Consider the following 25023-nt stretch of genomic DNA (forward strand, 5'->3'; position numbering starts at 1 on the left):
CAGTAGTTTATCAGAGGCATATTTAAAATACACTCAAATTATCCAATTGTTTTTATTCCCTGCCCATCCCTATCTCCCCTCCCCGTCCCTTCCCCCAGCCACCGGCAGCAGAGATAAGTCGCAGAATGTTCCACAAATACTGCCTTGCAAACAGGTCCGTGGTTAACGGCCTGTTGCTTATTTTTAAACTATCAGGAGCACATTTGTTGTGCTTCTGGCTGACTGTCAGGTCACTGTGGACAAAAAATAAACGCTGATTACGAACCATGAGGTAAGCCTCGTCAGCCCAGCCAGGGCACTGTTCCTGGAGCTTGGAGTCCGGAGCAGGACTCTCAGCCCCTCAAGTATGGTGCTCCATTCCATGCAATCCAGGCCTGGATTTACCGATTTATTCAGGGGATGGGTACAAGTGGTTGCAGTGCCAAAATTTACCAGTTCTTAATTAGAACATAGAGGAGTTCAGCCGACGGTGTTGCGTTGAATTAATAAGCAAATGACTCCTACCTTCAGCCTGCACATGGCTCGTTGCCATGCATTCTCTGCATATTCTATTCATAAGAGATTCTGCAGATGCTGGAAACCCACAGCAACGCACGCAAAATGCGAGAGGGACTCAGCAGGTTAGACAGCATCTAGAAAGGGGAATAAAGCGTCCTGATGAAGGGTCTCAGCCCGAAATGTCGCCTCTTTATTCCTTTCCATAGATACCGCCTGCTCCACTGAGTTCCTCCAACATTTTGAGTGTGATGTTCATATGCATGTGGCTATTTAAGGGCCTCTTAAATGCCTCTATCAAAGTTCAAAATAAATTTATTATCAAACTATGTATATAACACCATGTACTATCTTGAGATTCACTTTATTGTAGGGATTAACAGAAAAAGAGAAATATGATAGAATTCATGACAAAACTATAAATAGACAACCAATATGTAAAGGAAGATAAATTGTGCAAATAGTTTATTAAAAAAGATGCTTCAATTTCCCATTCTTTTGTCAAAGGGTGGTGAATCTGTGGAATGGCTGTGGAGGACAAGTCATTGGTTACATTTAAGGTAAAGGTTGATAGGTTCTTGATTAGTAAGGGTGTCAAAGGTTACAGGGAGAAGGCGGGAGAATGGCATTAAAAGGGAAAATAAAGGAGCCATTATGGAATGGCAGAACAGACTCGATGGGTCAAATGGCTGAATACTGCTCCTATGTTTAACGGTCTTTATGATGGGTGCTGTTTTCTTGTGGCAGCTCTCCTTGTGAATGCACTCAATGCTGGGGAGGGCTTGCCTCTATCAAATTTTCCTCCATCAGTACCCTTGCTGGCACATTCCATGCACCCACCACTCTCTGAGGAAAAACAGTCTGGTCCTGCTCACTTTTAACTACATGCTACTAGTGTACAACATTTCAATTATGGGAAAAACGGTACAGGCTGTCTGTGTATACTTCTCATAATCGTACAAACTTCCATCAGAATTCCCCTCAGCCTCCGCCGCTCCAGAGAAAACAGCCCAAGTTTGTCCAACCTCTCCTTATAGCACCTGCACCCTACAGGCAGCATTCTGGTAAACCCCTGCTGCACCTTCTCCAAAACCTCAACACTGGATGCCACCGTGGCCTCGGTGTGACAATGTGGCCTGATTGTGACAATAATAACCAATTCCAATTCCAATCTCTCTGAGGGCAGTCACTGAGAACATTTTGGACTGGGGTTAACAGGTTACATACAAACATCCATACAAATTCAAAACTGAGGAGTGGCTCCAAAAGCCTGTTCAATCGGAACCCGGTTGCTCTGATAACAAGACCAATGCTACACCCCTGGTACCTAATAAAGTGGCTACTGAGTATATGTTCATGGTCTTCTGTTGCTAGAGCTCACAAGCTTCAAGGTTCATTGTATGTGCATTCAGAGATGCTCTTCTGCACACCACTATTGTAACATGTGGTTATTTTGAGTAAATGCCACCTTCCTGTCAGCTTGAACCAGCCTGGCCATTCTCCTCTGATCTCTCTCATTAACAGGGTTTTTGTTTTTCACACCTTTCTCTGTAAACTCTAGAGACTGGTGTGTGTGAAAATCCCAGGAGATCAGCAGTTTCTGAGATACTCAAACCACCCCATCTGGCACCAACAATCATCCCATGGTCAAAGTCACTTAATTCAGATTTTTTCCCCATTCTGATGTTTGGGCTGAACAATAACTGAACCTCTTGACCATGTCTACATGCCTTTATGCATCGAGTTGGTGCTACGTGGTTGATTAATTAGATATTTGCAGTGATGAGCAGCTGTACCTAATAAAGTGGCCACTAAGTGTATATTCCCACCTATATCTGTAGCTCTTCACTCTAGTCCTGATGAAGGGTTTTCAACCTCTTTCTCTTCCGACAGATGCCATCTGTCCTGCTGAGTATTTAATGGTAATGAGTCACAGAGTAAAACCGTGGAGAAGCACATCATGGTGCTCACCAAGTGAGCCCCCTATGTTTGGTCCATACCCCTCTAAACCAGGGGTTGCTAACCTTGGGTCCACAGCCCCCTCGGTTAATGGTACGGGTCCATGGCATAAAAAAGGTTGGGAACCCCTACTCTAAATCTTTCCTATCCATGTATTTTCCGAAATATCTTTCAAATGTTGGTATAGTACCTGCCTTCAGCCACTTCCACTGGCATTTTGTTCCCTTGTCACACCACCCACCGTGTGAAGAACTTCTCCAGCATTTCTGTTTTATTTAAAACTCTTGACTGACAGCTTCTGTGGTTTTCTTTTTGATCTCAGCCTTTCATCGTGCTTACTATTCAAAAATCATCTTCCCCCTGCCTAAAAATATGCAAAAGCACTTAGGAAAGAGCAAACTAAAGACTGATATCTTACTGGGTCACAGAATTTGCCTAATCTTTGACTTAACTAGCAGGTTTAATATAGACAATAGACAATAGTTGCAGGAGTAGGCCATTTGGCCCTTTGAGCCAGCACCACCATTCACTGTGATCATGGCTGATCATCCACAATCTGTACCCTGTTCCTGCGTTCTCCCCATATCCCTTGACTCTGCTATCTTTAAGAGTTTTATCTAACTCTTTCTTGAAAGCATCCAGAGAATTGGCCTCCACTGCCTTCTGAGGCAGAGCATTCCACAGATCCACAAATCTCTGGTTGAAAAAGTTCTTCCACAACTCCATTCAAAATGGCCTACCCTTATTCTTAAACTGTAGCCTCTGTTTCTGAATATGTGAGGGCTCTGGGCCTGTACCGGCAGGAGTTTAAAAGAATGAAGGGGGATCTCATTGAAACCAATCAAATATTGAAAGGCCGAGATAGAGTGGATGTGTAGAGGATGTTTCCTATAGTGGGGAGTCTAGGTCAAGAGGGCACAACTTCAGAATAAAAGGCTGTCCCTTTACAGCAGAGATGAGGAGGATTTTTTGCAGCTAGAGGGTTGTGAATCTGTGGAATTCATTGCCATAAATGGATGTGAAGGCCAAGTCACTGGGTATGTTTAAAGCCGAGGTTCTTGATTAGTAAGGGCATCAAAGGTTATGGGAGAAAGCAGGAGAAAGGTGTTGAGAAGGATAATAAATCAGCTGTGATGGAATGTCAGAGCAGATTCAATGGGCTGAATGGCCTAATTCTGGTCCTGTATCTTAAGGTATTGTGGTCTTAAACAGATGGCTTCTTACTTTTAAACAATGACCTCAAGGCCTTCTTTGTCTCTTGATATTTACAAAAGGAAGTAGATATTGGGCAAGGAAGCAGAGCTGAGACAGAGGTCCAACCAGGGTCATCCTGGACAGCAGAGATAACCCAAGGAGCTACCAGCTTTCCCCTCTGTATTCTCCATGATGTAGGGATTGCAGAGAGGGAGGGTTTACGGAAAGCTCAAACCTAGGCTAAGGCTGATTTATTATCCCTGTCAACCCCCATTCTTCTGCCTTCTGCCTGTAATCTTTGACACCCTTACTAATTCAGAACCTATCAAAATCCACTTTAAATATACCCAATGACTTGGCCTTCACAGCCATCTGCGGCAATCTCCATAGATTCACCATCGTCTGGATAAAGAAATTCCTGCTCATGTCCATTCTTTGTATTTTGAGGCGGTGCCCCTGGCCCTGGAGTCTTCCACAATAGGAAGTATCCTCTCCGCATTCACTCAATCTAGGCCTTTTAATATTCAATAAATTTCAATGAGATCTCCCCTCATTCTTCTAAACACCAGTGAGTACATGCCCAGAGCCATTAAATACTCCTATACATTAATCCTGTCATTCCTGGGATCATTCTCATGAACATCCTCTGGACTCTCTTCAATGCCAGTACATTCTTTTTTAGATACGGGGCCCAAAACTGCTTTCAGTACACCAAGTGCAGTCCAACCAATGTCTTATGACGTCTGAGTCCTGAGTCTGACCCAGTTCCAAATGTAAGCAGCCAGTGCAATGTTTAGGGTGTGGGGAAACTTGGAGCGAAGCTGAATACTGATGTAAGCCCTCTAGTGTGTGTGTGTTTTTTGCTGCTTTTGGCCAGTCTTATAATTGAGCAAATGAAAATAGCCTGTCTGTAACATAAAGCCCCTCAGCTGAGGGGAACAAAAAGGCATGCTGATTAACTGTTGATCCTGCCTTGTAATTAGCTTGGGCAACAGCACAGAGAGAGGGAGAAGTCTGCCACAAACTTAAGGCAACCACTTGCCGTCCCTGCTTTAGAGGCATTTGTCAAAACCCCACACTCACTCTGGACAGTGTCAGTGTTTAGAACGTAGAGGAGAGGAGAAGTCCATTCAGCTATAGTAACACACACAAAATGCAGGAGGAACTCAGCAGGTCAGGCAGCATCTCTAAAGAGGAATAAACAGTCAATGGTTTGGTGCAAGATCCTTCATCAGGACAGCTCATATTCAGCCTGCAGTGTAATGCCAAACTAATTAAATTAATCCCTTCTCAAAGACAAAGTCAACTTCACGCATACAACACTCCCCACAATTAGCAACATCTTCGGGTGGCAGTGTCTGAAGAAGGTGGCATCCATTGTTAAGGACCCCGACCGTCTGGGACATGCACTCTTCTTGTTGCTGCCGTCAAGGAGGAGGTAGAGGAACCAACACTCAGCGATTTAGGGAAAGCTTTTTTCCCCTCCACCATGAATAGTCCATGTACCATGATCACTACCTCATTATTTCTTTCCTGTTTACATTATTTATTTTGTGATTTAAAGTTATTTTATGTCTCTACTATGAAATAAACCAAATTTCACAACGTGCATCAGTGATATCAAACCGAATTCTGATTCTGAAGTGGAGATTATTGTCATCTGCACAAGCTCATGTTTGTACAGGTGCAATGAAACATTTCTTGCAGCAGTATCACAGACACATTGCATCATATGGGCAGCATTCAAGAAATATATACATTAAACATAAATTATGCACAATTTCTATAGAGTCATATATAACTACAGTGCAGAAATAGACATCCAGTTGGTGTTGAACCATTTCCACTGCCTAGTCCCATCGACTTGCACCCAGACCATAGCCCTCTATACCTTATAACCCCATCGGGGAGGAGGTACGGGAGCCTTAGGTCCCTCTCCAGGTTCAAGAATAGTTACATAGACTTTCACTCTCTGCACATTCAGATTAAACTGCTCTAAAAGCCTCTCTCATATCTGCCTCCACCAGCACAGCTGACTGTATTTCAGGCACCCTCCAGTCTCTGTGTAAAAATCCTGCACCATATATCTCCTTTAAGCTTTCCTCTCTCCCATCATAAATGCATGGCCTCTGGAATTATATACTTCATTCCTGGGGATAAGAAACCGACTGTTGACTCAATCTATGCCTCTCTTAATTTTGTAAACTCCTTTTCAGTCTCCCCCCAGCCTCTGAAACTCCTGAGAAAACATCGCAAGATTTCCCAACCTCTCCTTACAGCTCAAGTACATTTATTGAAAAGCAGTTATTTTTTCTTCGTCACAGAAAATCAGAAAATACTGAGAAAGGCCTGCGGTTCAGGCTGTATCTGTGGAAAGATAAACAGTGAATATTTGGGGTCTGCGACCCTTCCTTAATACTGACTTCCATTGGGCACAAGCCCAAAGCATTGACGTGTTCTCTTTCCACAGATACTGCCTGATTTGATGAATTTTCCCAGCATTAATCTGTATGAGACTATTGAACGGTTCCCTTGGACAATAAGATGGACTCTAGACCTCAATCAACATCACTAGGAAAACCACAAGAGATTCTGCAGATGCTGGAAATCTTGATCAACACACAGAAAATGCTGGAGGACCTCAGTAAGTCAGGAAGCATCTATGAAGGGGAATATTGCTATGACCTCACACCTTATTGTGCACCTTGATCGTTTGTCATTCTTTGATTCTGCATGGTTTTCCATACATTCTACTGTATTTCTTTATTTTCCTGTAAATGGCTGCAAGAAAATGAATCTCGACAGTATATAGTAACTTTACTTTGATCATAAATTTAATTTGAACTTTGAAGTTTTGAACAGTATGTAAGGCAAATTTTTCATTGTACATGTAACAATAATTTAAAAAATTGGCTTAATTTCAGATTCCAGCAGCTGCATTTTTAAATATTTCCTTTTACTTTCTTTCCCTTGGATATTTTTATTTCATAAAGGTAACAACATACGATTGGGCCCAAACAAATTGACACTTCAAACTCATTGTTTATCCTTAACCAATCCATGATGACAAAATAAAGCCCAGATTTTCTCTGCCAAATCTCTGAAACTCTAATGGTTGGGAGATTGCTGAGTGAAAATCCTTCAGATGTGCTTTCGAGAAGGAGCGCAGTCATACATAAAACATTTTTGGATTCGGAAGTGGCTTAACTGGATCGATGTCTCCAGAATCTTTCCCCACAGGGAAGAATTCAGAAGTAGAATATAGAACACAGAACTGTGTAGCCCAAGAACAGGCTCTAAGGCCCACAGTGTCTGTAATGAACACACTGCCAAATTAAACTAATCCAGTCAGCCTATCCCTCTACTCCCTGTATATTAACGTGCCTCTCTAAAGGCCTTTTAAACACCTCCATGGTATCTGCTTTCACTACTACTGCTAGCAGCCCCATTCTAGGCATTTACTACACTCAGTGTAGAAAGCTCAGCACACAGGCACCATGGTAATGTAGAGGTTAGCGTGGCACTATTAAAGCTCGAGCGTCGGAGTTCGGAGTCCAATCCTGGTGTCCTCTGTAAGGAGTTTGTATGTCCTGCCCTTGGAATATGTGGGTTTCTGCTGGGTGCTCCAGTTCCTTCCCACAGTCCAAAGATGTATCAGTTAACAGGTTGGTCATTGTAAAATTGTCCCTTGACTAGGCTAGGGCTAAAATCTGGGGGTTGCTGGTGGCATAGCACAAAGGCCAGAACTATCTATTCTGTGCTGTATCTCTATATAAATAAACTTCTCCTTTAAACTTTAATCTTAAGGCCCTCTAATATTTGACGTTTCCACTCTGGCAAAAAAAGCTTTCGATTGTCTCACCCTATTTATGCCTTTCATATTATATAAAATGACCATACACTCGCTGACACTATATTCCATCTGCCACTTCTTTGCCCATTCTCCCAATCTGTCCCAATCTTCCTGCAGACTCCCACGCTACCTGCCCCTACAGCTATTTTTGCACCCTTCGCAAACATAGTCACAAAGCCATCAATTCCGTCATCCAGATCATTAGCATATAATGTGAGAAGTAGCAGACACAACGCCGGCCTTTGGAGAACACCACCCACTAGTCACTGGCAGCCAACCAAGAAACGCCAACATATCCTTTCTTTTAAATAAGGGTCACGCCTCATCTCTGTCCTAAAAGGCCATCCTTCTCTTCTGAGGCCATGCCTTCTGGTTCGAGACTCTCCCACTATTGGAAATATCCTCTCCACGTCCACTCTCCACCATCAGAGAGGAAGAACGGGAGTCTTAACACTCGCACTAAATGAATCGTGTTTGTATTGTCCTGCTACCACAAAACAGTTTTTAAGACATAAGTCAATGATAATAAACCTGATTTCGATTTTGTACCCACATCCCTCTAGTACTGCTGCAAGTTTTTTTTATTCTACTGACCCAGACAGTCAGACATACAGATTGACCCCGAGGGAAATTGGGTTTCATTACAGTCGCACCAACAAAGAATAGTGTAGAAATATAGTAATATAAAACCATAAATAATTAAATAATAATAAGTAAATTATGGCGAGTGGAAATAAGTCCAGGACCAGCCTATTGGCTCAGGGTGTCTGAGACTCCGAGGGAGGAGTTGTAAAGTTTGATGGCCACAGGCACCTCACTGTACTTGTGCACCTGACAACAAATTTGACTCTGAGCCAATCCAGTTAAGTACGGTCGGGTCTAATAGGTGAATGGATGCGAGAGTCAGACTGCACACAGGCTGTTCAGCCCATCAAGTCCGTGATAACCATAAACCACTCATATAGACTACCAGTGTAGCAGTTAGCATAATGCTTTACAGCACCGGTAATCACACTCGGAGACAATTTTTGTTGTTAACTATGAGGAGTTTGTATGTTCACCCCTTAACCAAGTTGCTTTCCTCCAGGTGCTTCGGTTTCATCCCAAAGTTTAGGTTAGGGTTATTAACACAAACATGAGAAAATCTGCAGATGCTGGAAATCCAAAGTAACACACACAAAATGCTGGAGGGACTCAGCAGGCCAGGCAGCATCTCGGGAAAAGAGTAAACAGTTGACGTTTCGAGCCAAGATCAGGCGGTGAAAAAGGCAAATGGTATGTTGGTATTCATAGCAAAAGGATTTGAGTACAGGAGCAGGGAGGTTCTACTGCAGTTGTACAAGGCCTTGGTGAGACCACACCTAGAACATTGTGTGCAGTTTTGGTCCCCTAATCTGAGGAAAGACATTCTTGCCATAGAGCGACTACAGAGAAGGTTCACCAGATTGATTCCTGGGATGGCAGGACTTTCATATGAAGAAAGACTGGATCGACTAGGCTTATACTCACTGGAATTTAGAAGACTGAGGGGGGATCTTATTGAAACGTGTAAAATTCTAAAGGGATTGGACAGGCTAGATGCAGGAAGATTGTTCCTGATGTTGGGGAAGTCCAGAATGAGGGGTCACAGTTTAAGGATAAAGGTGAAGCCTTTTAGGACTGAGATGAGGAAAAACTTCTTCACACAGAGAGTGGTGAATCTGTGGAATTCTCTGCCACAGGAAACAGTTGAGGTCGTTTCATTGGCTACATTTAAGAGGAAGTTAGATATGGCCCTTGTGGCTAAAGGGATCAGGGGTTATGGAGAGAAAGCAGGTACAGGGTTCTGAGTTGGATGATCAGCCGTGATCATACTGAATGGCATTGTAGGCTTGAAGGGCTGAATGGCCTACTCCTGCACCTATTTTCTATGTTTCTATGTTTCTATCATCACCCTTCCTTAGCCTTGCCAGTTAAATTCCCAATGTGCAGATCTCTGGGATGTGGGAGGAGACCGCAACACCTGGAAGAAAACCATAGAGAACGTGCAAACTCCACACAGACAGCACCGGAAGTCAGGATCAAACCCAAGTCGTTGGCATTGTAGGGCAACAGCTCTACCTGAAGAGCCATTACGTAGGACATGGGAGGCAGGACCCTGAGAGAATTCATTCACAGTCCCCAGTAAAGAGTTTTGTGATGGCTTCCCTGCTCCTGGTTTCTCCCCTGTGTTTGGTTCCATCTCACATTTCCCACAGGCTGTCAACTCACTCATTCCCCTTGCTTGCCCCATGCAAAAACATTAAATAAAAATTAATATGAGAGCTTTTGCAGTCACTGGCAGCAGTTTGCATACTCGTGACTATTATTTCCATCTATTTGCCTAGGCTGGTGGAAGGGTGAAAAAAGAAGTCAAGGGTCTGATTAATTTTTGTTTAACTTGGCTGGGCCTACAGTTCCTACAACAGAGTCTTTCTACTGGAGAGAGGCAGGCAACGATAAAGGCAGGGATGCAGATTATGATGGAGGTGAGTGCATGGGATGGAGACAGTTTGCAAAGACTTGTGGACACAGCCCATCCATCAAGACACAATCAATCTACTTTCCTGGAACTTTGGCATGTCCACTGGTATGGCAATTGTTCTGCCCAAGACTGCAAGTAATTGCACAGAGCTGTGGGCACACACTCTCTGTCTGCACCTCCCACTGCCTCAGGAAAGCAGGCATCAAATAGAGGCCTGCCCGCCGTGAACATTCCCCCTTCTCCCTCTTCCCATCAAGGAGAAGATAGAAAGGCTGGAAAACGTGCCCCACCAGGCTCAAGGCCAGTTTCTATCCATAGGGCTACTCTATCTTATAGGACTATTAGACAGCCTCCTTGTACAGTAACACTGGCTCTTGGCCTCAAAATCTACCTCCTTTCACCTCATGGTCTACTTGCATCTCACTTTCTCTGTAACTGCAACAGAATATTCTGTGTTATCTTATTAACTTTAATGTTCTACTACACTCAATGCAACTTTATGATGTAATGTGGCCACTGAGAGCATGCTCGTGGTCTTCTGCTGCTGTAGATCATCCACTTCAAGGTTCGGCATGTTGTGAATTCAGAGATGCTCTTTGCACACCACTGTTGAAACACGTAGCTATTTCAGTTGCTGTCACCTTCCTGTTAGCTTCAACTAATCTGGCCATTCTCCTCTGACCTCTCTCATTAACCAGGTGTTTTCACTCACAGGGCTGCCACTCACTGAACGCTTTACGTTTTTTTTTGCAGCATTCTCTGTAAACCCTAAACTGTTGTGCATGAAAATCCCAGGAGATCAGCAGTTTTTGAGATACTCAAACCACCCCATCTGGCACCAACAATCATTCCACAGTCAAAGTCACTTAGATCAGATTTCTTCCCCATTCTGATGTTTGGTCTAAACAACAACTGAACCTCTTGACCATTGTCTGCAAGCTTTTATGCATTGAGCTGCTGCCACATGATTGGCTGGTTAGATATTTGCATACAAGCAGGTGCAGAGGCATAGCACTTTCAAATGGTCTGTATGAACGGCATACAAGACAAATTTTTTAACTGTATCTCAGTTCACGTGACAATAATAAACCAATTACCATTCCCAGAAGAAGATTTTGCGAATGTTTTTTGATGTGAAGGGCTGTGGTCGCCAGGATGAACTGGAGAGGCTGAAACTGATAGAGAAGAGAGGTGACTTGGTAGAGTGTGTAGAATGATGAGGGCTCTGGGCAAAGTGGAGAGTGGGAGGCTGTTCCCTTTGGAAGATGGAACAGGTATAAACCTAAAGGGGAAGGCAATTAAAATTCAAGATTCAAGACTGTCTAATGCCATTTCTAGTACACAAGTGTAAAGGAGAACAAAACAGTTGTTACTACGGACCTGATGCAGCAAAATAATGAACACAATAATAATGAAAAACACAATAAACATAAATAAAAAGATGGCTTATATACATAGATTAATGGTAGGTCCATCAAGTGACGCCAGGCACAGGAACATCTATACATATGGTGAACAAGATGGAAAATGATAAAGTAGTGGTGGGGGGGGGGTTGTGGAGGGGTGGTTTGGTGGATGGAGATGTTGATTAGCCTGACAACTTAGGAAAAGAATCTGTCTTTGAGCTGGTGGTCCTAGCCTTCTCCCTGATAGGAGCGGGACAAACAGTCCATCAGTCCATAAGCAGGATGGATGGGATGCTTCGGGATATTGCTGGCCTTCTTTTGGCACCGTTCTGTATATATGACCTTGACGGTGGGTGGGCTGGTGCCAGTGATGTATTAGGCTTTTTTAACTACCTGTGTCGAGCCTTCCTCTCTGCCACAGTGCAGTTTATGTACCATGCAGTGATGCAGCTTGTTAGGATTCTCTCTACTGCACACGTGTAGAATGACAGAAGTATTGATGTGCATAGTCCAGCTCTCTTCAGCCTTATCAGAAAGTAGAGGCATTGGGAGCTTTCTTGATTGTATCAGATATGTTCTGAGACGATGAGAATTTGTGAGAGATGTGTGCTCCCAGGAATTAAGAGAGGATTCGGAGTAAGTTTATTTTTCTGCAGAGTGTGGTTGGAATCTATAATGCACTGCCTGTAGATGTGGTGGAAGCAAGTTTCAATGTGGCCTTCAGGAGGAAGCTAGATAAATATATGGTGGAGAAAAACTTGCAAAGCCACAGAGGAAAGATATGAGCTGGAAACATAGAATTTCACTGGTAGAGAGCTGGCGGCCCAAGGGACCTCCTTCTGGGCTGTAACCATTCAATGATCAATGGCTTCCATCCAGAAACAAATTCTCCTCTGACGAATGGACAAGGGTGACAGTAATTCAATCATGGCTCAATGCAAAGGATAAAACGGCTTTATGCATGAGCAGAAAGACACGGATACCACAAAATACTGAGGGATGTTTACTACTGCAAAGTGAAAATTGTACAGCAAATCCCACAGAGAGCAATGCCCATGACAGTAGGTAATCTCCTTGTGACCTGGAAGCCTGTGGTAGCTCCTCCTCGGAAGTCATTGAGGAGAACCATAGGGTTACGTAGTTAAGAAACAGGCCCTTCAGCCCAGCTGGGACATGCCAACCAAGATGCCTCATCCAAGTTAAGCCATTTTGCCAGTGTTTGGCCCGTAACCTTCTAGTCCTTCCTGATCCATGTACCTATCTAACTGTCTTTTAAAAGTTATTATTGTACCTGCCTCGATCACTTCTTCTGGCACTCATTCTACGTAGATATAAAAATAAAAATATTGCCCCTCAAGTTCCTATTGAATCTCACCCGTCTCACCCAAAACTTATGCCCTCCAGCTCTTGATTCTCCAACCCCAGTAAAAGACTGAGAGCATTCCCCCATCTATTGTGTTTCTCTCTCTCTCACTCATTTTCTTTTTCCCATTCTTCTTTTCTCTCATTTATTATTCCTCACTTTACTTTGCTCTCTGTCGCTATCTCAATTTCTCCCTCTCACACACTCATTCATACCCTCTGGCTCATTTCGCACACACAGGGAGAAGCCAACAAGAGCGGGAAAAGGCAGAGTTATTGTGCTGGAATACTGGAGACTAAGAGGACAAATTATTTAAATTGTAGACCTGTTCACATAAATGAACATTCTCTTTGAAAGCTGTCCCAGGTTTTAGTGGAAGGGAGCCATTAGGAATCTTGGGACTGGGGAATCGAGGAGCTGAATGCAAAAGCTTGGTAAACGACTGAGTACATTCATCCTACTTCTGCCCCTGCTTATTTTATACACCTCTATAAGATCGCTGCTCAGTCTGCTATGCTCCAAGGAATAAAGTCCTAGCCTGTCCAACTTCTCCTTATAACTTAGTCCCTCAAGTCCTGGTAATATTCTTGCAAATCTTTTCTGTACTCTTAATTTAATAACATCTTTCCCAATAGCATGGAGAACAAGACTGAACAGAATTATTTCTTTCTTTTCGCATTCATACATCTGTTGTTTTTTGCACTCTGGGTGAACACCCAAGTTGGTGCGGTCTTTCATTGATTCTGTTATGGTTATTATTCAATGGATTTGTTGAGTCTGCCCACAAGAAAATGATTCTCAGGGTTGTATATGGGTGGCATACATGGACTTTGATAATGAATTTACTTTGAACTTTGAATAGTCCAAGTAGAAGCCTCACCTGGGTCCTGTAGAACTTGGCAGAGAACAAAGTAACTTTATGCGACAGGAAGTCTATTTTTATTATTTATTCAATGACGTGAGCATTTGTGGCAAGGCAAGTACGAATCACCCAGCCTTATTTCCCTTGAAGAATCTGAGGTCAGCCACCTGTTCCAGCTACTGCATTGCTGGTATTGAAGCAAACATTGATACAATGGAGAAGTTGGTTGCTCCACACCATAGGTTAAGATTCAACCATGTTGTGAGCCTGGAATTGCATGAGTACATGGTGCAGGGTGGTTGAGGTCCTTCTCTAGGATCTCACCCACCCTGCACATTCTCTCTTGACCTCCCCCCACCCCCACCCCATGGCCAAAAGATACTAAGGACGTACTATCAGGCTCAAGGACATCTTCTATCCTGCTGCTACAATGATATTGAAAAATCGCCTGACAGGAGTTCCAAACCTTTTTATGTATGGACCAATAATATTAAGCAAGAGGTTCATGGACCCCAGGTTGGGAACCCTTGCCCTAATATAATAAGATGACCTCACAATCTATTTCATTAGGACCTTGCACCTAATCATCTACCTGCAGTGCTCTTTCTCTGTAACCCTGTATTCCACAGTCTGTTGCTGTTATTTTTTGCCTTGTACTAGCTGAATGAACCATGTAATGAGCTGATGTGTATGAACAAAATGTAAGGCAAATTTTTCACTGTTCTGCAGTCCTAAAGAGATTCACCAGGCTGATTCCAAGGCTGGGAAGATTGTCCTATCAAGAGAGGCTAGAAGGTCAGGTCTGCATGCTTTGGAGTTTAGAGGATTGAGAGGTGTGATTTGACTGACTCAGATAAGGCAGTATAGGTTCCTGAAAGGTGGTTGTCAAAATGCCTACACTAGTAGGAGACTCCCAAGTGAGGGAACATTGCTTCAAGAATAGGATTGAGACATTCAAAACAAGGTGTCATGGAGTCAAAGAGACATAGAAAAGTACAGTACAGAAGCAGGTGCTTCAGTCCATCCAGTCTATACTAAACTATTTACATTGCCAATTCCCACCAACTTGCACCCAGACCATAGACTTCCATCATGCTATCCATGTACCAATCCAAATTTCACTTCAACTTTGAAACCCAGCTTGCATGCACCACTTCCACAGGCCAGCCATTCGACACTCTCACATCCATCTGACTGAAGATGTTTCCCCTCAGGTTCTCCTTAAACTTTCACCTTTCACCCTTAACCCATGATGCAGCAATTTCTCCTTGCAGAGAGCAGTGAATCTCAGGAATATTTTTTTTTACGTAAAGTGCTTTAGATTCAAAGTATTTTGAGAGGGAGATGAGTTTTTGAAAGTTTAGGGACATTGAAGGCTATGGGACACTGGAGCAGAGCTGGAGCTGAGGCTTGAGGGTAGGTCAGTCATACTGAATGATGGGGCGGGTTTTGGAGAGGGGAGGGTGTTGAGCCCCTACACCTGCTCTCATTTTCTACTGGGGAAAAGTTGCAAGCAGCAGCAGGGGTTCAGAACGCAGCAGTGGGAGTAGAATAGGCCACAAAGGCCATTCGGCCCTGCACTGCCACCCTATCACCTCCTGGACCGTTTGGTTTATACACTCAGTGACAACTTTATTAGGTACCTTCTGTACCAGATAAAGTCGCCACTGTGTTCATTGTCTTCTGCTGCTGTAGCCCATCCACTTTAAGGTTCGACGTGTTGTATGTTCAGAGATGAGCAAATAAATAAGCAATAATTATCAAGAATGTGAGTTGTAGAGTCCTTAAGGGTGAGCCCAGAGGTTGTGTTGGGGTGAATGAAGTTATTTCCTCTGGTTCAAAAGCCTTATGGTTGAGTGGTAATAACTCTTCCTGAACCTCCTGGTCTAGGACTCTGGAATCACTGAATGCTGTTTCCCTCCAGCTCTATAGTCCTGTGAGGTCACACTGTTCCTCCAGCTCTGGCCACTTATACAACCTATACTTCCTTTGGCATTGCCCATGTTGGTTTTGCTCCGGATAACAAGGTAGAATAATCTTATGTTGAAGGAGAATGGGGAGGGAAATGGGGCAGCTGCCATGATGGGAAGGGAGCGTTATACAAAATGTGGATCATAGAACATAGAGGAGAACAGCACAGGACAGGCCCTTTGGCTCACAATGTGGGACCAACGTATATAAACCTGCTTCATGATCAATCCAACCATTCCATCTTACATACCCCTTAACCCCTCACTTTCCTTTCATCCATGTGCCTGTCTAAGAGTTTTTACATTGACCCTGTTGTAACAGCCTCTACCACCAGCCTTGGCAGTTCATTCCAGTCACCCACCACTCTCTGTGAGAAAAGAAACTACCTCTGACATCCCCCCCCCCAACAAAATTTTCCACAACTCAACTGAAAAAGATGACCTCTGGAAAGGGCAAAGGCTGGAATGTGAACGTGGAGGAGAAGGTCTGCTCAACAAGATTGCGAAAGAGCAATGAGGGGTCTACAAGACTGCCCATTGATTATCATGTGGAGGCGTTTGGGAATGGGTGGCTGGAATTGGAGAGGGCAGGATGTGGTCTGTGATCTACAAATGGAGAGGTACAGAATGCGCACAAAACAGACATCTGTACTGGGCCATTCAGCATATGAGAACACAGAGTGTAGATCAGTACAGTAAAGGAAAAGGCTCTTCAGCCCACACAGTTGTGGCAATCTAATTAAGCCCATAACACCTAATCCTTCCTGTCTGCACATGGTTTATATTCCTCCATTCATCTGCTGATCTAGGAGCCTGATAAATGCTTCTATTGAAGAATGGTGTGAAAAACTAAAAAAGACATCCAGTGAGCAAAAACGTCTTGTTATGAGAGAGGTCAGAGGAGAATGGCCGGACAGGTTCACGCTGACAGGAAGGCGACAGTAACTTGACTAACCACACATTACAACAGCAGTGTGCAGAAGAGCGTCTCTGAACGCACAGCAACGGGATAGTCTACAGCAGCAGAAGACCATGAAACGTTAATAGGTACAGGAGACACATAATAAAGTGGCTACTAAGCGTATAAGGCAATAAGATGTAAGCAGAATTAGGCCATCTCGCCCATCGAGTCTGTTAGACCAAAGGGGTCTATCTACACTTCCCATCATCTTTAGGTTTGTACAACCTCTCCTTATAGCACATGCCCTCTAATCCAGGCACCACCCAGAAAACCTCTTCTGAACCAGCTCCAAGGTCTTTCCCATAACGGGATGGCTGGTATAGACTGTGATACTCCAGACGCAACTTGACCAGAGTTTTGTAGAGTAACTGGTTATTAAAAAACTATATGATTTTTCATTCCAGTGGTAAAATCTCAGCTTGTTGGTGCGTCCACAACATTTCTTATGTTCAGGGAAGGGTGTGGTTGGTCGGCGGTGAGAGAGGTGATTACATGCTCAAATCACCTGATTCAACGGCAGTTCTTGTTAACTCTAGTGAGCATTAGCCCATCCTGCACACTACTTCCTGGTAAGTAACGCCTCAGCCCAGAATTCCACCTCGACTCCATTGCTTCCAAAGCAAGGCTATCTCACTTGATAAAAGAACACATTTTATTATTTTTTTTTGAGGTTTAATTTAGAGACACAGCACAGTTGCAGGTCCTTCCGGCTAGCAAGCCTGCACGACCATGTCGTACCCAAATGACTAATTAACCTACTAACCCAGAAATCTTTGGAATGTGGGAGGAAACACATGTGATCACGGAGTGATCATACAAACTCCTTATAGGCAGAAGTGGGAATTGAACCAGGTCGCTGGCCCTAGAATAGCTTTATGCCAACCGCTATGTCGTCCAACTCGTTGGGTGTAGGCCTCACTGGCAGTTGTTGCTGATCCTTAAATACCAATGGAAATGAGGAGGCAGGTAAGAGTTAACAACATGGATAGGCTGGAGACACGTATAGGCCATGCTGGATTAAAATGCCAGATTTCCTTCCCTGAAGGATGTTGTTCAACCAGATGGTTCTTCCAAAAATCCAGCTGTTCCATTGTTACAGTTTCTTACAGCTAAACATGAAGTAACCCACGAGATATAGGAACAAAACTGGCCATTCAGCCCATTGAGTATCTCCACCATTCGATCATGGTTGATTTATTTTCCCTCTTAACCCCATTCTGCTGTCTTCTCCATGTAACCTTTGACACCCTTACTAATCAAGAACCTATCAATCTCAGCTTTAAATATACCCGGTGATTTGGCCGCCATAGCTGTCTGTGGCAATCAGTTCCACAATTCACTACTCTCTGCTAAAGAAATTTCTCCTCATCTCTTTGCCCTCTGATCCTAGATTTCCCCACTCTAGGAAAGATCCTCTCCACATCCACCCTAACTAGGCCTTTCAATATTTGATAGGTTTCAGTAAGATCCCTCCTCATTCTTCTAAACTCCAGCAAATACAGACCCAGAGCTATCAAATGTTTCTCATACATTAACCGGATTATTCTTGCGAATTTCCTCTGGATTCTCTCCAGTGCCAGCACACCCTTTCTTAGGTATGGAGCCCAAGCCTGCTCACTGTACTCCAAAAACAGTCTGATCAATGTCTTTGAAGCCTCTCTGTTACATCCTTGCTTTTATCTTCTAGTACTCGCAAAATGAATGCTAACATTGCATTTTCCTTCTTTACTATCACCTCAACCTGCAAGTTAACCTTTAGGGAATCCTGAACAAGGACTCCCAAACCCTTGCGATTTCTGGAATTACTTTTTGTTTAGAAAATTGTAGACATCTTTATTCCTTCTGCTGAAGTGCATGACCATACTCATCCCTCTTTTCTCTGCACATTCACATGCCCATCTTTGAATCTGTGAAATGTAACTATCATATCTGCCTCCATTATTAGCCCAGTCTAGGCACCCACCACTCTTTGTGCACAAAACCTGCCTGACACATCTCCACTGAACTTCCCCCTACCTCACTTACTTACTGCCTGTCACGCCACTGGCATTTAGGGCAGCAATGAAGGTCCTCCATCTCTGGCGGTGTTCAGGGCTTCCTTCATCGTGTCAATAGCTCCCTCTTGGTTTTCACTACTGTCAGTCATGCAAGATCTGGGTGGAGACTCCGGAATACCGTCACCCTCAGGTGTAGAAGGAATCTTCATTGCTATTTCCGTGACAGTTTTGCTTGAGCAGTCTGGGTTGTTGGCCCTGTGCTGAACCCCTGAACATGGAAGATTGGTAGATCACTCTTAGTCTGGCCTCTACCCTTTGACCTGTTTGACATGGGTGACACTATCAAGAGCCAAAGCATAAAGCCCTGACTCCAGCCAACAATGCTCTCTGGGTCATTGAGGCACACAGACCCCCAAACCACAGTAGGCTTGTGGTCCTCTTGGAGGATCCACCCTCACTTTTTGTTAAAATATTATTATTATTGTTCCTCCTCATCTACTCCTGCCTTTGGTGCTTCTATCATTGAATTATAGGATCATATCAGAGCAATAAAGGGGTCATCCATCCACTGGAGGCATGGCTCTCCTAATCACTGTGCTTTGATGACTTGACTTAAGGAGGGTCGGCATGTTACCTCCCAATAAATCAAAGTCAAAGTAAATTTATTATCAAAGTACATATATGTCACTACATGTTACCTTGAGATTCATTTACTTGCTGGCGTTTACAGGAAAATAAAGAAATACAATAGAATTCATGAAAAAATATACATAAACAAAGACTGACAACCAATTTGCAAAAGAAAACAAATTGTGCCAATTTAAAAATAAAATGAATAATACTGAGAACATGAGTTGTAGGATCCTTGAAAGTGATTTTGTAGGCTTTGGAATCAGTTCAGAGTTGAGGGGAGTGAAGATGTATTCTCCAGAAGAGACTGAAGAGGCTGGGACTTTTCTTCTGGATAAAGGACAACCAAGACTTAAGATGTGGTATGAGGTAGTTCGATAAGGTATGCATGGAGAAAATGCAAAACAAAATTCACAGCTAGGACCAGGATGATAAGATGGCCATGAGTAACTGCAGTGAGGAATTGTGGGGAGGCTTCAAGCAGAGAATGTGGAAGTTGCAGTCATGTGATATGATTGAGGTGAATAATTTCTAATCTATTGAAGAGGAAGTTGGTTCAGGGGCAGTGTTGAGTGGGAGGAAGTTGTTGTAAAGCATAAACTCTGGCATGGATCAGTGAGCTGCCTGGCTTCCACCCCTGCTGTGAATTCCAGGTAATTCTATCTCACTGGCCTGCCATGTTCTCCATTGTTGCAATGTCCGTAGCTGACCAGAGATGATCAGCTGTGATTGGGTGTGATTGTGTTGGAGAAGGTGCAAAGGAGATTCAGTAGGGCTTGGGCTAGATTGGAGCATTTACAAGCAGGGATTGCGTATGCTGGTTTGTTTTCCCTGAAGAAGAGGAAAGTAAAGGGGCATGTGACTAAGGTACACAAAACTATGAGGCAGATGAACAGGAATCAGGATCAGAATCAGGTTTAATATCACTGGCACAAGTAATGAATTTTGTCATTTTTCAGCAGCAGTAAATGGCAAATCATAATAATAAAAAGTATAAATTATAATAAGTATATGTAAAAAATAAATTAAATAAGTTGAGCAAAACGAGTGGAAAACAATAGTGAGGTTGTGTTCATGGGTTCATTGTCCATTCAGAAATTTGAAGGTGGAGGACAAGAAGCTGTAACTGAACTGTTAAGTGTGTGTCTTCAGGCTCCTATATCCTTGATGGTAGCAATAAGAAGAGAGTGTGTCCTGGTGATGGGCTCCTTAATGATAGATGCGGCCTTTTTGAGGCATTGCATTTTGAAGGTGTTCTTGATGCTGGGAAGGCTAGTGCTCATGAAGGAGCTGGCTGAGTTTACAACTTTCTGCAGCTTTTTCCGATCCTGTGCAGTGATAGTGCTCCATGCAGACGTACTCAGAGGAGCCTCTTATAGATGTCCTCCTTGTGGATGTGCTCAAACGTACGTGGAGGAGGTTTAGAGGGCGAGTATTTTCACACTGAAGGTGGTTGTTCTCTGGAATGCCCTGTCTGAGGAGGTGGTGGAGGAAGGTGCCCTCACAACATTTAAGAAATCTCACTTGAATTGCCAAGGTATGGAAGACTACGGACCAAATGTGGCTAAATGGAGCTGCTATACATGTATGATCATGATGGGCTGAAGGGCCTATTTCTGTGCTATATGAATCTGAGCTTTGACAATTTAAGTGAAGATCTTGGATTTCAGAAAGGATAATGAAATTTCACCACGCACCCTTTAGCAACACACACAAAATACTGGAGGGACTCGGCATGTCAGGCAGCAATGATGGGTGGAAATGAATGATGGCCATTTTGGGCTGAGGCCCTTTATCAGGATTTGGAAGGAATGGGGCAGAAGCCAGAGTAAAAAGCTGGGTGGAGGAAGGAGTATGAGCTGGCAGGTGATAGGTGAGAGCAGCTGAGGGGGAAGGTAGGTATTTGGTGGAGAGGAGGGATGAAGTAAGTAGCTGGGAGGTGACGTGGAAGAGGTAAATGCTTGAAGAAGAAGGAATCTAATAGGAGAGGAGAGTAGGCCATGGAAGAAAGGGAAGGAGATCAGAACTGAGGGAGATGAAGGACAGGGGAGGGTAAGAGAAGGGGTGAGAGGACGATCAGAATGTGGGAAAATCAAAAAATGCTAATGGGGAACACATGAGAGTTATGCTGGAAATTAGAAAATTTGATGATCCTGCCATCAGGTTGGATACTATCCAAATGGAAAACGAACTGTAGCTCTTCTAACCTGCATTTAAAAGCAAGGTTTGCATATGTATGCCATCTGCCATTTCAATTTCAGGGTGTTCCAAAGATGGCTGGCATGCAGACCCTGTTGAAGGGTACTCATTACTAATGATAGAAATGCAGGCAATGGATTTTTCAATTATAGGCTCTCACTGACATCAATCAGTTTTCAATTCAGATAATTTGTCATTTTACAAACAAATTATCTGAAAGAAGAACAAACACTGGATAATAATTCCTCTGAGAGGCTGAGAGGGAAATGGATCAGCCTTGAAGAAATGATGGAGCAAGCTCAATACGTCAAATGGCCTAATTCTGCTCCTGTAACTTAAGGTCCTATGGTTTTTTATGAGATCCTCCAGCATTTTGTTTGCTTTGCTCAGTATTTCCAGCATCTGCAGAATCTCTCGTGTCTCCTTTTGAGATATCTCTCTTTAATTTCATCTGGAAGAACATTGCCCTTTCATTTGGTATCTCATTTGCAAGATGGCATCTCTAACAGAGTAACACACCTTCTGTATTACATTACAACACCTTCCAGGATGTTTCTTTGCCCAGAAGCTGAAATAGAACTTGATCCTAAAACCATCAAGCTGAGATGCAGAACTTCAGCCAACAGAACTATGGTTGACAATAACCAATTGCTCTGTAATATGAGTCACATTAGCCAATGAGAAGTAAAATAAAGTCTGAGCTGTTTTTGAAGTCCCTGGAGATACTACACAGCATTCAGATTCTGGTCAACAGATAGAATTTGCAAATCTTTGCAAGTGAACAGTGTGTTCCTTATCGAGCCCCAGATAGTGCCAACATGGCACAGGGAAACCAGACGGTGTGTAACAGGCTTTGCGAATCATCAGCAGTCCTTTCAATTTTGTTTTCAGCACACTAAGTCCCACAGACACCACAGAATTAATGTTGCATAGGGGTCTGTTTGGCACCATCCGGCTCCAACTTCATACTCAGAGTGAGACATCAAGAAATAGGCAGGTGAGTGAGCATGTGATCACTGCTAATTGAGTGAAAATGTTTGAGTCACCCCTGTTTACAAACTGTTTGAATTTATATTACCACAGCAGGAATAATAAAATTAGCACAGTGTAATATCCACCCTTTCACTGTTAGCAAAGCAAAATTCCATTCTTCATTGGCTCAGCATGTAGGATCTCCACTAGATGGAGTTTAGAAGGATATTTCTTTTAGAAGAAACATGGAAGGGTACTCACAGGGTGGATGTTGAGGGTATTTTTCTCCTGGTGGTGGGGGGGGGGGGCTCTAATATGAGGGAGGTGGCATAGTTTCAGAAAGGAAGTTCACCTTTACAAGGCGGAGAGGAAGGAGATAAGCAATACCAGTCAAGGATCATTTCCCACCGCTGTCTGTACGAAGTCCATACGCTCAGCCCTTGATCACGTGGGATGCTCCTATTCCCTCCCACATTCCAAAAATGCACAGCGAAGGGAAGTGAGTTGTTGGCATGCTGTTTTGGCACTGGAAGTGTGGTGACACTTGCAGGCTGCCTCAAGCACAATCCTTAGACTGTGTTGGTCGTTGACTCAAGAGACATAATTCCTTGTAGGTTCTGATGTTTCAATGTTCGTGTGACAAATGAAGCTAATCTTTAAAATGATGTAGGGCATAGATGGTTCCAGGCTGAAAGAGGTTTATAAAAATACGAGAGGCTCAGACAGAATGGATAGACAGAATCTTTATCCTAGGAGAGAAATGTCCAATACTGGATGACGTGCATTTAAGATGGGAGAGGGTAAGTTTAAAGGAGATGTGTGGAGTAAGTTTTTTAAAAAAAAGAAAGTGGTAGATGATTGGGGCAGGCTGCCACGGCCAGTGTTGAAAGCAGATATGATAGTGATGTTAAAGAGACAATTTGACAGGTACATGACCATCTACTGACTGGAAGGATATAGATCATGTATAGGTAGATGCGATTAGTCAGTTTGGCGTTGGGGCTAGTACAGGGAACATGGGCTAAAGGACCTGCTCTTCTTGCCGTACAGTTTTGTATTCTACGTTTTGAACATGTTTACACCACCTTTGTGAATCAGCATTTGGCTCAGCTTCATGCAGTGCACACTGAATGTGGGTTTCTGGCAATAACCAGTTAGTTGCATGTTAGATGTTAACAGACCAAGACATAGTTTCAATCCTGCCTCCCTGACACTGTACACCAGCTACTAGTACCACCCCTGTATACTTGTCCCTGGATCGCTCTATGACAAAAGATCCATTCATTTACAATCAGGGCTTATTAGAATATGATTTCACAGCATTACTGAATAGAACTTAGAACACTGAACAGTACAGCACAGAAACAGGCCCTTGGCCTACCATGCTTGTGCTGACCAGACTACCATTCCTAAACTATCCCACTCTGCCTGCATATAGTCGACATCCCTCCATTCACAATACATTGATTGGCAACAAGATAAACATATTGTTTAAAATAATAAAATCAACAGAGGGATTAAAAATGAAAAATGTCACCACCTCTTCTTGACAAGGCATGGAATTCCTGTCAGTAGGCTCCAACTATCCAATGACATTCCAGCATAGTTGTGCAGTGATTAATCTACTAGACTAAGTAGAAAGATTTCTGGACCATTGGTTCAGAGACCAGAGTTCGATTCCCACAGCAGCTGCTGGGGAATGTAAATACAAGCAGGTTAAATAAACCTGAAATTTTAAAATAAAGCGTGTCTCAGTAAACTGCATTCTGCTCTGAAAGGCTATTTGATGGCTTTTGTGGTGAACTACATATACCTGTCTGGACATGCCCCCTGCTGACTGCCCCTGTGGCTCCTCCCACAGACCCCTGTATAAAGGCGATCAAGGCCTGAGCCCGGGGCCTCTCAGTCTCCAGGATGTAGTGTGGTGGTCACTCACTGCTTGTTCCTTCTTCCAGTCAATAAAAGCCGATATCTCGCCTTTACGTCTCAGAGTGAGTTATTGATGGTGCATCAGCTTTCTATGCAGGTGACCCTTACCAGGCATGGCCTGTATGTGGATTCCAAACCCACCAATGTCTTTGACTCATAACCACCTCAAATGGGCAACTGGGGATAGGTAATAAATGCTGACATTAGGTGTAATGTTGTCAACCCATGGATGAATTGGAATTGGAATTGATTTCAGTTACCGTTCAAGTTTATTGTCATTCAACCGTAGATACCTATACAGTCAAATGAAACAATGTTCTTCAGGGACCAAGGTGTTCCGTAGATGTTGAAATTGACATAAAGTGCATCTACAACATACACTGTAGTTAAAAATACAACAGTAGACTGCCACTGGCATTGTCATAGATAACGTGATAACGGGGTCTCACAGCAAGGAGGAAGAAGCTGTTAGCTAGTTTTACAGTCCTCATTCTTATACTGCGACACCCTTTTACTTGATGGTAGGAGAACAAAGAGATTGTGGGACGGATTGGAGGGGCCCCAGACATTGTTGAAGGCTCTGCGACTGCACAGCTTCTGGTATGTGTCCTGGAGGGTAGAGGAGACCCTGTTGATTCTCTCAGCAGCCCTTGATTTTGCATTTATTATTGACATGTGTGAAGATTTTTCTGCCATCAAACTTTACAACTCCTCCCTCGGTCAGACACCC

The 25023-nt window shown here is 43.4% G+C and overlaps 1 protein-coding gene across 11 annotated transcripts in view; it reads right to left on the bottom strand.

The window, feature by feature from the left end:
• The window catches only part of mbnl1 (muscleblind-like splicing regulator 1), a 322821-nt gene that overhangs the window by 213045 nt on the left and 84753 nt on the right, over positions 1 to 25023 (bottom strand). Inside the window, exon 1 of one of the 11 annotated variants that reach the window (XM_059992585.1) lies at positions 505 to 632. The exons of the other annotated variants lie outside the window; for them this stretch is intronic. The gene's annotated coding sequence lies outside the window, so the exon portion shown is untranslated. Of the gene's footprint in view, positions 1 to 504; positions 633 to 25023 lie in introns of those variants that run through there. 11 annotated transcript variants of the gene reach the window in all.

Source organism: Hypanus sabinus, chromosome 2, assembly GCF_030144855.1.
Source record: "Hypanus sabinus isolate sHypSab1 chromosome 2, sHypSab1.hap1, whole genome shotgun sequence".
NCBI lineage: Eukaryota > Metazoa > Chordata > Chondrichthyes > Myliobatiformes > Dasyatidae > Hypanus > Hypanus sabinus.